Source organism: Schistocerca gregaria, chromosome 1, assembly GCF_023897955.1.
Source record: "Schistocerca gregaria isolate iqSchGreg1 chromosome 1, iqSchGreg1.2, whole genome shotgun sequence".
In the NCBI taxonomy this organism is placed as follows: domain Eukaryota; kingdom Metazoa; phylum Arthropoda; class Insecta; order Orthoptera; family Acrididae; genus Schistocerca; species Schistocerca gregaria.
In genome coordinates, this window is record NC_064920.1 from 1090043447 (window position 1) to 1090056853 (window position 13407).

Consider the following 13407-nt stretch of genomic DNA (forward strand, 5'->3'; position numbering starts at 1 on the left):
TCTGCCTTCATCTCGTAAGCAAGACCGGCAGCCTTCACCAAATCAGATAGCCGCTGGAATCCAGAGAGAATTTACTCAGATCCAAAGTGACACACGTCATTAGTGCCGACATGTGCCACCACCTGCAGCTGGCTGCACCCTGTGCTCTTCATGGCATCCGGAAGGACCCTTTCCACATGAGGAATGACTCCTCCCGGAATTCACACGGAGTGCACACTGGATTTCTTCCCCTCCTTAGCCGCCGTATCCCTAAGGGGCCCCATTACGCGCCTAACATTGGAGCTCCCAACAATGCCTGCCCAAACATTCACAGAAAATCAGTGTTGATGACGTGATTGCACAATTGCGTGCGGATACTCGTCAGCCCACACATGTTGATTGTGAAAATTTGCAATTTGATACTTGGGCATGAAGCCTCATCCGTAATGAGAACATTGTTGGATCAACCATTATCAGAAGTGTACCCGTGGAGGCCAATCAGCTGGTAATAGTGCCTGCACACGCTGTACATGGTACGGAAACAACTGTTTCTCCCGTAGCACTCTCCATACAGTGACGTGGTCAAGGTTACCTTGTACAGTAGCAATTTTCTTGACGCTGACATTAGGGTTATCGTCAACTGCACAAGAATTGCCTCGTCCATTGCAGGTGTCCTTGTCGTTCTAGATCTTCCCCAGTCGCGAGTCATAGGCTGGAATGTTCCGTGCTCCCTAAGACGCCGATTAATTGCTTCGAACGTCTTCGTTCTGGAAATCTGTCTCGATACAAACGTACCGCGCCACGGCTATTGGCCCGTGCTAATCCATACATCACAAGGGCATCTGCCAACTCCGCATTTGTAAACATTGCATTGACTGCAAAACCACGTTCGTGATGAACACTACCCTGTAGATGCTACGTACTGATGTCCTTGATGCTAGTACTGTAGGGCAATGAGTCGCATGTCAACACAAGCACCGAAGTCAACATTACCTTCCTTCAATTGGGCCAACTGGCGGTGAATCGAGGAAGTACAGTACATACTGACGAAACTAAAAAGAGCTCTAACATGGAAATTAAGCGTTTCCGGACACATGTCCACATAACATCTTTTCTTTATTTGTGTGTGAGGAATGTTTCCTGAAAGTTTGGCCGTACCTTTCTGTAACACCCTGTATAAAAATCATTCGTTTATTGTTCTTCTTAACCGTCTGCTATTACATCAAAACACTTTGAAAACTGTTACTATACATTTATAAGAAGTGCTAAGCTCCTCGGCATGGGCACATCTTGAGAAATCTCATGTACTTGGATGGTTGAGGACTCGGAAAGCTCCATTCATTCACGAGATGTTAAGTGTAGCGGTATTCTTCTGAACGGTTGCAGATTAATTCTGTAATGGTGCTGCACCGCGGGTTGGTCAATGACAGTGTGAGGAAGGTCCTTCACACTCTAATTTTACCCTAGGACAGCGAGAATGCTCGGTGACCCCCATACGCAGAGAGATAGATCGTAAATTAAGCACTATGCTCGAGGTGTTAGAAATATGTGGAGTGCTGTCTGGTATACTTTGATGATTTATGTGCTCGAGAATTAACACTGAATAGATGTACTGCACAGTCATCTATCCACATTCGCAATGATACTCGCAAAGTAGAGAAAGGGCGGTTTAGCTATCATACTGAAATTGGGGAAACATGTTGTCACATCATTGGTCCGTGTTGAAGTTACTGTAAAATCGTTAAAATTGTTCGCGCTATCAACCGTGATGCTTATCATTAGAATACATTGACGGTGTCTTTTCCATCCCATCCGTGCATGGCGTGCTGTTGGTTACCACATAAAGACTGACTGACAGGGCAGCGCCTGTTTGAGTCGGAGAGACAGTTTTGGCGGCTGGGCTATACCTTCTGGGGTGGATATTACCGAAACAGTGATTGCGTATATGATTGCAATATGAGGAATCAGTCGAAATGGAACATAGAGTTATCAGATATTCCATCAGTGTGAGAGACGAGCTTAAATGTAGAGCTCGTGAATCACTTTCAGACTGTAGTTTGGAGACTTTACACAACATGAGAAAACTCTTCCGGTTTCCTTATGTTGTAAGTGTATTTATTTAAAATCAGCTAATGTGTGTTGTATTATGGTGTCCGCCGTAAGAACATGATTTACACCGTGCAACGTCTAGTTTCCTGCAAAATGCCGTGGATCAGAACTTCCTAATGTCAGTATAGAACCTGACACAGGGCTCGAAGTCGTGGCAGAAAAAACAGAATGTATGGCATTGTACAAAAGCGTGTTAGAAAACAATATTTCAAACGACTAAACAGGACCACAGGGAGCATCTCTTCCGACTGACAGTATAGTCTGTGGAAAACGATCATTCGCCTAGAGTATAGGTGATCAAACTTTAAAGTGGCCTCTGCAGTGCCTGTATATTTAATAGGATCATGCCACACAGGTGGCTGTAGCAGCAGCAGTTTGACAGGACGGGGTGACCCATTAGGAATGCTATTCTGGGGAGCATTGCAAGATCTCTTTCTCAGCACTGGACCGCACCACAGCATGGGTGTCTAGGTGACTTTTATATCAGATGAAGTTAGTGGAGCTTTTATAGTTCGTAATTTTTCTCTGTTGGGGAGTAGAGAGTACCGATGATAGCATGTTGGGCTGATTAATTTGAATGGACGCGGATCTGCTTCGGACAGTAGTATCTGTATCTAGTTTGGAGATCTACATCTCTACACATACTCCGCAATCCACCACACGGTGCGTGACGGAGGGTACCTCGTACCACAACTAGAACCTTCTCTCCCTTTTCCACTCCCAAACAGAACGAGAGAAAAATGACTGCCTATATGCCTCTGTACGAGCCCTAATCTCTCTTATCATATCTTTGTGGTCTTCCCGCGAAATGTAAGTTGGCGGCAGTAAAATTGTACTGCAGTCAGCCTCAAATGCTGGTTCCCTAAATTTCCTCAGTAGCGATTCACGAAAAGAACGCCTCCTTTCCTCCAGAGACTCCCACCCGAGTTCCTGGAGCATTTCCGTAACACTCGCGTGATGATCAAACCAACCAGTAACAAATCTAACAGCCCGTCTCTGTATTGCTTCTATGTCCTCCCTCAATCCGACCTGATAGGGATCCCAAACGCTCGAGCAGTACTCAAGAATAGGTCTCCTTTACAGATGAACCACATCTTCCCAAAATTCTACCAATGAACCGAAGACTACCATCCGCCTTCCCCACAACTGCCATTACATGCTTGTCCCACTTCATCTCGCTCTGCAATGTTACGCCCAAATATTTAATCGACGTGATTGTGTCAAGCGCTACACTACTAATGGAGTATTCAAACATTACAGGATTCTTTTTCCTATTCATCTGCATTAATTTACATTTATCTATATTTAGAGTTAGCTGCCATTGTACCATATTGTACCATATTGCACGCATTTCCGCCGAATGGTCGAAATATGGTATTGTTGCACTAACTCAGGTAGGTGCGTTTGTGTCTGTTGGTAGTAGTTTATCTTGTAGTGAAGCTGAAATAGATAATTCCTGCGAATTACTATGGGTAGAGGTTATACTCAACAGCCATACCAAAATAATAACTGGCTCCTTCTACCGACCCCCCGACTCAGATGATATGACAGCTGAACAGTTCAAAGAAAACTTGAATCTCATTACAAATATGTACCCCATTAATACAGTTATAATTGGTGGAGACTTCAATCTACCCTCGATTTGTTGACGAAAATACATGTTCAAAGCCGGTGAAAGAGAGAAAACATCTTCCGAAATTCTGCTATATGCTTTCTCTGAGAATTACTTTGAACAATTAGTTCGTGTTGCAGAGGAAACGAAAAAAGCATGCCAAATTCAGAAGAATGCAAAATCCCCAAGGCTGGCTAAGTTTCATTGAAGCTCGAAATTTAGTGCAGACGTCAATGCGAGATGCTTTTAGTATTTTCCACAATGAAACATTGTCTCAAAATATGGTAGAAAACACAAAGAGATTCTGATCGAATGTAAAGTACACCAGCGGCAAAAAACAGTCAATACCGTCACTGCACGATAGCGATGGAAATGTTACCGATGATGGTCCACTAAAGCGGAGTTACTAAATACAGTTTTCCGTAATTCCTTCACGAAAGAAGACGAAGTAAATATTCCAGAAATCGAAACCAGAACAGCTGTTAGCATGAGTGACATAAAAGTAGATATATTAGGTGTTGTGAAATAACTTAAGAAAGTCAAGTCTTCCGGTCCAGATGGTATACCAATCAGGTTCCTTTCAGAGTATGCAGACACAATAGCGCAATCATATACAACCGCTCACTTGACGAAAGATCTGTTCCTAAAGACTGGAAAGTAGCACAGGTCACACCAATGTTTAAGAAAGGAAATAGGAGTAACCCATTGACTTGCAGACCCATGTCACTGAGCTCAGTTTGCAGTAGGATTTTGGAGCATATACTATACTCGAACATTATGAATCACCTTTAAAAAATTACTTATTGATACATAACCAACACGGACTCAGAAAATATCGTTCTTCTGCCACACAGAAGTAATGAGTGCTGTCGACAAGGGATCTCAGATCGATTCCATATACCTAGATTTCCAGAAGGCATTTGATACCGTTCCTCACAAGCGACTATTAATCAAATTGCGTGCATTTGGAGTATCGTCTCGGTTGTGTGACTGGATTCGTGATTTCCTCTCAGAGAGTTCACAGTTCATAGTGATATATGGTAAATCATCGAGTTGAACCGAAGTGGTATCTGGCGTTCCGCAACGCAGTGTCATAGGCCCTCTGCTGTTCCTGACTTATATAAATGATCTAGGTGACTATCTGAGCAGCCCCTTAGATCGTTTGCAGATGATGCTGTAATTTACAGTTTAGTAAAATACTCAGACGATGAATTCCAATTACAAAATGATATAGAGAGAATTTATGTATGGTGCGAAAAGTGGCACTAAACAAAGAAAAGGGCGAGTTCAGCCAAATGGGTACTAAAAGAAATCCGATAAATTTTGGGTATACGATAAATCTGCCAAATCTAAGGGCTGTCAATTCGACTAAATACCTAGGAATTACAGTTTCGAGCAACTTAAATTTGAAACACCACATAGATAATATTGTCGGGAAGGCGAAACAAAGACTGCATTTTGTTGGCAGAACACTTAAAAAATGCAACAAACCCACTAAAGAGACAGCCTACATTACACTTGTCCGTCCTCTGCTGAAATATTGCTGCATGGTATGGGATCCTGACCACGTAGGATTGACGGAGGACATCGAAAAAGTGCAAAGAAGAGCAACTAGTTTCGTGTTATCGTGCAGTAGGGGCGAGAGTGCCACTGATATGAAGATATGCGAGTAGGGTTCAAAATTGTTCAAATGGCTCTGAGCACTATGGGACTTAACATCTGAGGTCAACAGTCCCCTAGAACTGAGAACTACTTAAACCTAACTAACCTAAGGACATCACACACTGAAGCAAAGCAAGCGCTGTATCATGTATAAGATACAGAGGCGAGCGAGTGCACGGGACTTACCCTAGTTCACTGCTAGTAGCGTCACGTCATCGTAACGCGCCTGCATATAGTATTGCACCACATTTAACATAAAAGTAAAAATTAAGATTTGTGTGTAAAACTTTGTTAAAGTATAGTTCTATGTAATAATGTTTCAGGTAACAAATCTTAATGTTATAAAATTAGTAGTTTACGTAAAATTCACGTTTTGAAAGAAAAATAGGAGGCGCTAAATAATGACGCTAGGAAGCCAAAATTTGGTGAGAAGGTGCAGTAAGAAGTCATTAATGAGTGGTGCTGGTTTCCAAAACCATAAAACTAAAATTGACTCCAGAATCCGCGTTTTTCGGAAAAATCAGAGGCGCGAAATAATAGAGCTACAATATTGGAAATTGGTAGGATGCTTCAGTTCACCCTAATAATAATAATGGAAATACCACAATCAGTTACCTCTTCTAGTTTTTTAGTAATTTAGTAAAAACTACTTTTGTGAGTAAAATGTACATAAGCGTTATAGATTAAGTACTTTAAATTTTAATGATAAAACAAATTCTTTAAGACCAATGATCAGATAGGACAATTAACAAAGCTACACCAAGTTTTAGTCTTGTAGCATAATTAACAGCTGATACAAGTCTTGATAAAGCTATGGTTCAGAGGTAACAATCTACCGTTAGTTCCATTGTAAAAATTCTAGAGAGTAAAGTTTTAATTTTAGCGGGCTGAGATTTTCTACGTGCTTCTGTACTGCTCAGATGTATGTATACAAAAATTGAGAAGTTTGTAAAGCTATTATTAAATGTGATATTTAAGATTATGTGCCTGAGATAGCGATCATTTGGAGGCTGCAGGCATCTGCATAGGAACGGAAAGAACAGATGCTCTCTTGGCGGTACGCGCCGGAGCTATATAAAAAGAGCGGCAGAGGCAGTAGTAAGCTCACTCCGCATTAGACCAACGCCTAGTCCACGCGAGCTTAACGTCCGATCGCGCCTCGCCTCGGGTGACGTCATAGCGGGCTGTGACATGCGCGTACTTAGCAATGTAAACGGACATTGAAAATCGCGAGGACTGTACACCGTCCTGGATCGTTTAGACTTCGGTAACAAACTGTTATTGTGCCGTCCGTGTGAAGTATAATTCCGCGTGGCAAGTGGTGACTAACTCCACTTTTAAGGCGAGCATTAATCTTTTTTTTTAACATTATAGCGAACTATTAATAGAGCACCGTTAGTTAGAGTAATGAACTATTCGGGAGGAACTTGCTGTAGAAGTCGCCTCTGAACTATTAAACGATTGGCTGAATTACCAATATTTAATGTCTTTAGCATTTTCAGAAGTTTCGAGTAATTTGTGTGAGCCTTTAAGATAATAAAATCTTGTTTGGAACTTTAAATTTTATTGAAGCAGCCCTAATCCCGTGAAGAACTATGGATATTTTTCGTTTAGCTGGGCTGTACAGGAATGTGGCCGTGCAGACTGGGAACTAAGGTCAGTAAGTTTCCCTTCGCTTTCTGACTGGCCACCAAATTAGTTGCCAGGCTCGCGTGATTTAAGGTGGCAATGTTCAACTTTCATTCAACATTAAACAACGACTTCTTCGCCGTCCCACATATGTTGCATCGGCAATAGTCTGTTACGTGAAATGAACATTCAAACAACTCATTCGACAACTTCTTCGCCGCCCCACAACACATCTATGCCTGAGGCAGGATTCGAACCTGCGACCGTAGCGGTCGCGCGGTTCCAAACTGAAGCCCCTAGAACCACTCGACCACATCGGCCGGCTGCGAGGTGGGGTGGCAGTCACTGAAACAAAGGAGGGTTTTTTTTTGCAGCGAGATCTATTTACGAAATTTCATTCACCAACTTTCTCTTCCGAATGCGAAAATATTTTGTTGACACCCACCTACATAGGGAGAAATCATCATCATAATAAAATAAGAGAAATCAGAGCTCGAACGGAAACGTTTAGATGTTCCTTTTTCCCACGCGCTATTCGAGAGTGGAATGCTGAGAAGTAGTATGAAAATGGTTCGATGAACCGTCTGCCACGCACTTAAGTGTGAATTGCAGAGTAACCATGTAGATGTAGATGTAGATCATCTGCTTGGCCATACTCTGGGTAAGACATCACACCACTACATATCCAAACTCTCAGACCAATTAATGTCCACACAAACCATGCCCCAAAACAATTCATATAAAAGGGTCAGCAGTAACATCCAAACCATCTCAGAAACCAAAACACAGCTGCATAAACGTTAGATCACTTAGTCTATGGACTTACATCACCTGCTCTAGATACAAATAGTCAAAACTGTTCCTTTGCGTCCACATGTAGTGCATGCGTGTAAAATTAAATTAACTCAAAATGAATGTTATATGTAATAATAAAAAGGTTGCTTACTTTTGTTAAGCTTCTGAGGATTGATTTCATAAACATCCTTGTTAGTAATAATAAGCAATGGAGTAGTAGGTAGATGTTAGTAGGGGTATTTTGTATGTCCCTACATTTCTCAAGGTCATAAACAGCCCTCATTACCCTAATACAATGCATAAACAACTATAACACAATACAGTGTCAGAAACAGGGTGAGTGTCCTAAGACAGTCCAAGATTATTTTACATCACAAAACGGCACAATTGTTGAACATATTTGTAGTTGGAAGGCTCTGGATTCAAATCCTGACCTGCATAAACTGCTTAAATTTCATCATAATTAAATGAAATTACATAGCACCTAAACAATGGAGTTCCAAGGCCTCAGGTTCAAGTCCTGGTATCTGTAACTTTCTTAAATTTCAGTGAATTTAAACATATATATTGTTTAAATTAATTCACATCCAACTAATTGTCCTTAAATGTTTGTAGTCAGATGGCGCAGTGTAATATTGTTTAAATTATTACAACACTGTCCCAGTTCTGTAGGATGTAACATTCAATCTAAAACACATTTAATTATCACAGTTGCAGGGCAGATGTTGAGATCATATCCATCACCACAATTAAATGTGGATGATAAGATGTAAGCATATGTTAAAAAAAAATTTATTTTGTTCATGAAATTTCATCCACATATGATGCTCTTGATACACATCCAGTACAGGAGATAAGATTTTCCCCATTTCTTTATTATGTCTACTAAATTAACTTCACTCAAAAGCCACCTGTCTCCACAGATCAATATCTGTGATACAATGAGCAAAATTCCATGCTATTACATTGTGAACTGTCACACAATTGTCTGCAAACTGCACTTTCTTACTATGCATAATCATGATGATCAATACTGTCTCTAATTCAAATTACCATCACATTAATGATACAATAATTTTAGGAATAACATGCACCCAACAATTATTTGATCATTAAATACCAATGCAGCAAAACAGGAGTAGTAAATTGATAATGTAACTTCCTGGCAGGTTAAAATTGTGTGCCAGTCTGAGACTCGAACTTGGGACCTTTGCCTTTCATGGGCAAGTGCTCTACCAACTGAGCTACCAAAGCACGACTCACGCCCCCTCCTCACAGACTTTCTTCTGCCAGTATCTCGTCTCCTACCTTCCAAACTTTACAGAAGGTCTCCTGCCAACCTTGCAGAACTAGCACTCCTGAAGGAAAGGTTATTGAGGAAACATGGCTTAGCCACAGCCTGGGGGATGTTTCCAGAATGAAGGTAGGAGACAAGATACTGGCAGAAGTGAGGCTGTGAGGAGGGGGCATGAGTTGTGCTTGGATAGCTCAGTTGGTAGAGCACTTGCCCGCGAAAGGCAAAGGTCCCAAGTTCGAGTCTCGGTCCGGCACACAGTTTTAATCTGCCAGGAAGTTTCACATCAGCGCACACTCTGCTGCAGAGTAAAAGTCTCATTATAAATTGATAATGTTGCTAAAAGACCATTTCGCATTTAGTCTTTCAGTACCACTTCACAACTACTGTAGGAACATGTGTGTAATGGAATTCGCTAATGATATGTTTTGCATTAGTTAAACATTGCTGTTCTCACTGGTGCTGTGCAACAATCCAATTTTACATCACTCTGTCAGCATGGTGAAACAAGTTAATATAACTTCCATCATAAGGAACATATAGGTATGATAATATGATAATGATAACAGTAATAATCATAATAATGACAATAATAACAATAATGATAGTGGCAGGATGTATAGGTGTACAAAATAGATTTTTCTGATAGAGCAAGTTCCGAGAGGAGAAATTTAATCAGACTGCACAATCTAAGAATACTGGGAAAGGAGGAAGATATGGTTGGATAGAAGGATGTACAGGTGTAACAAGTGTGTAAAAGGACAATGGTAATCGTTATTATTGCTTTAGCACATATGTCATTAACAGTCTTTTTAAGCTGAAGATGTTGTTCAGTTCTCTAATCTACGACATGATGTTATTCCAGAGTCGGGTTCCTGCTACTAAGAAGGACTTTGATATAGTGGCTGATCTGTGGAGTGGAGCAAAATGGATTTTTCTCTGATGGGAACGCATGTTTCTGTCATGTTGTTCAAACAAGAGTGTTAAGGTCCAGGGGGGATATGAGGGATGGTGTAGACTGATAAAACAGTAGAGAAGACAATTTGCACACAGCCAAGATAATTGTGCACTTAGTGGTGAAATATCACCAAAGAGTTTAACTTCAAAGATATAAAGAACACAGACATTCATAACCAGCTCTAGGCGCCATGAGCTTTCCTGAGAAAGACGTTCCAGGATTACATCCCTGTAATCATTAAGTGGAAGTACAAGTATTTGTTCAAGTTTCTTTTTGAGGTCACTAGGAAAAGCTTCTTATATTTTTGTAGGGTATGGAGAGATACTGATGCCTTCTTGCTGATTGCTGAGTCTAATGTAATTTTCATCTGTTATTAGTCCAAGACTCTTTGCCTTGGAATAGAAGCTGATATTTGTTCAGTTTGTGGTCAAGGATGGTAGGGATTCCCGATATTTCGGATTAACAAGCCTAGAATGACCCATTGTCCACTTGGTTTTGGACAGATTGAGCTTTAATCCTATACATGGTGCACATTTTGATAGTGCACTCAGGTCGGTTTCGAGATCCACGATAAATGTCTAGAGGTTTGTTGGTTTTGGACTTACAATAATATACAACTGGAAATTATCGAATACATGTGGTATTCACAGTACCACAAAACTGACGAAATATCTTTGATACACAGTTGAAAGATATAGGATCTAATACTGAAGCCTGGGGGATGCCTGGAAACACCTGTCCCATTGTGACTTTCTGATGTCAGACATGACACACACCTGGCGAGACATCTGGAATGAGCGAAACCATTGCACTGCACTTTGCAAGAAATATAATGTCAAAGGTTTCGCTGAAGTCTTGTTATTTAGATATCATACAGCATTCAGCAGTTATCAATTATCATTGAGTACCTTGATAATATTCATTTGCTGCATATGTCTAACTCCTACAATTTTTTTAGATACATACAACATTAATTCCTATAAAACATCTTAGTGTTGTCAGTATTCTGAAATGCTTGTATTTGTGCTGTGATGAACTATCTGATTATTGCAGAATTAAGAATGTTTGAATGCCTCCATACTCCAACAACTGGTTAACACTGCCACTATGCACTTTTCCTGCACAGTCTCTTTCATGCTGCCAGCGACAAGCTCACCCTGGCCGCCAGCTTCCATGGGAAAAACCGTCGATTACCTGGTTCTCACTGCCTGTTTGCTACTGAGTGTGAGACCATCCATTCCGTTACTCTCTGCACTGGTCAGACTCAGCTCAGCTAAGTCTTACCTTCAACATCTCATACTCTAAGGTGGCCGATTTCTCACACGATAAAAATTTAAGAATTCTGGTTCATTATGACACTTTACCATCGAACTGTGGTACTTGACTTTCTGGGAGAACTTCTTGATAGCTGCTGTTATATCTTTGTTCTGATGAGACATTGATACAGATGATTTTCGCACGCATTATCAGCTCCTCAGCAAATCTTACATTCTTAGGCGTTTTTTCTTACACTCACCGATATTTCTGTACCTACAGATTGGAAAATTGCGCAGGTCGCACAAGTGTTTAAGAAGGGAATTAGGAGTAATCCATCGAACTACACACCTATATCATTGACGTCGGTTTGCACTAGGGTTTTGGAGCATATATTGTATTCAAACATTATAAGTCACCTCGAAGGAAATGACCTATTGATACGTAATCAACATGATTTCAGAAAACATCGCTCTTGTGCAATGTAGCTAGCTCTTCATTCGCACGAAGTAATGGCCGCTATCGACAAGGGCTCTCAAGTTGATTCCGTATTTCTAGATTTCCGGAAAGCTTTTGACACCATTCCACACAAGCAAATTCTAATCAAGCTGCGGACCTATGGGGTGTCGTCTCAGTTGTGCGACTGGATTCGTGATTTCCTGTCAGGAAGATCGCAGTTCGTAGTAATAGACGGCAAATCATCGAGTAAAACTGAAGTGATATCAGGTGTTCCCCAGGGAAGCGTCCTGGGACCTCTGCTTTTCCTGATCTACATAAATAACTGGGGTGACAATCTGAGCAGTTCTCTTAGGTTATTCGCAGATGATGCTGTAATTTACCGTCTAGTAAGGTCATATGAAGACCAGTATCAGTTGCAAAGCGATTTAGAAAAGATTTCTGTATGGTGTGTCAGGTGGCAGTTGACGCTAAATAACGAAAAGTGTGAAGTGATCCACGTGAGTTCCAAAATAAATCCGTTGGAATTCGATTACTCGATAAATAGTACAATTCTCAAGGCTGTAAATTTAACTAAGTACCTGGGTGTTAGAATTACGAACAACTTCAGTTGGAAACACCACATAGATAATATTGTGGGGAAGGCGAGCCAAAGGTTGCGTTTCATTGGCAGGACACTTAGAAGATGCAACAAGTCCACTAAAGAGACAGCTTACACTACACTCGTTCGTTCTCTGTTAGAATATTGCTGCACACTGTGGGATCCTTACCAGGTGGGATTGACGGAGGACATCGAAAGGGTGCAAAAAAGGGCAGCTCGTTTTGTATTATCACGTAATAGGGGAGAGAGTGTGGCAGATATGATACGCGAGTTGGGATGGAAGTCATTAAAGCAAAGACGTTTTTCGTCGCGGCGAGATCTTTTTACGAAATTTCAGTCACCAACTTTCCCTTCCGAATGCGAAAATATTTTGTTGAGCCCAACCTACATAGGTAGGAATGATCATCAAAATAAAATAAGAGAAATCAGAGCTCGAACAGAAAGGTTAAGTGTTCGTTTTTCGTGCGTGCTGTTCGGGAGTGGAATGGTAAAGACATAGTATGATTGTGGTTCGATGAACCCTCTGCCAAGCACTTAAATGTGAATTGCAGAGTAGTCATTTAGATGTAGATGTAGATAAAGATGCCAGTAAACTCAAAAATTCTGTTTTAAGAGCTCTCTTATCATCTTATCATTACCATCTATAATCAGATCTCATTATAATTCACTATAAAACCGACAAGCCTATTATTGCAACCTACATAAAATACTGGGCATGATTTTGTGATAGCGCCATGTGTTATTCCTGTAGCAACATATTATTCAATGTTTGCATAACCTTTTGCTTTTTAGTACATCCTGTATTGCTTCTTTCAGATGGTTAGCGAAAACAGCACTCAAATCAACAATCAGCATTTTAATTTTACTGTGGAACTCTCTCACAAATGCCGGTTTCCATCAGATCACCGAAGTTAAGTGCTGTTGGGCAGAGCTAGAACTTGGATGGGTGACCATTCTGTCTGCCGAGCACTGTTGGCAAGCAGGGTGCAGTCAATCCTTGTGAGGCAAACTGAGGAGCTACTTGATTGAGAAGTAGTGGCTCTGGTCTTGTAAACTGA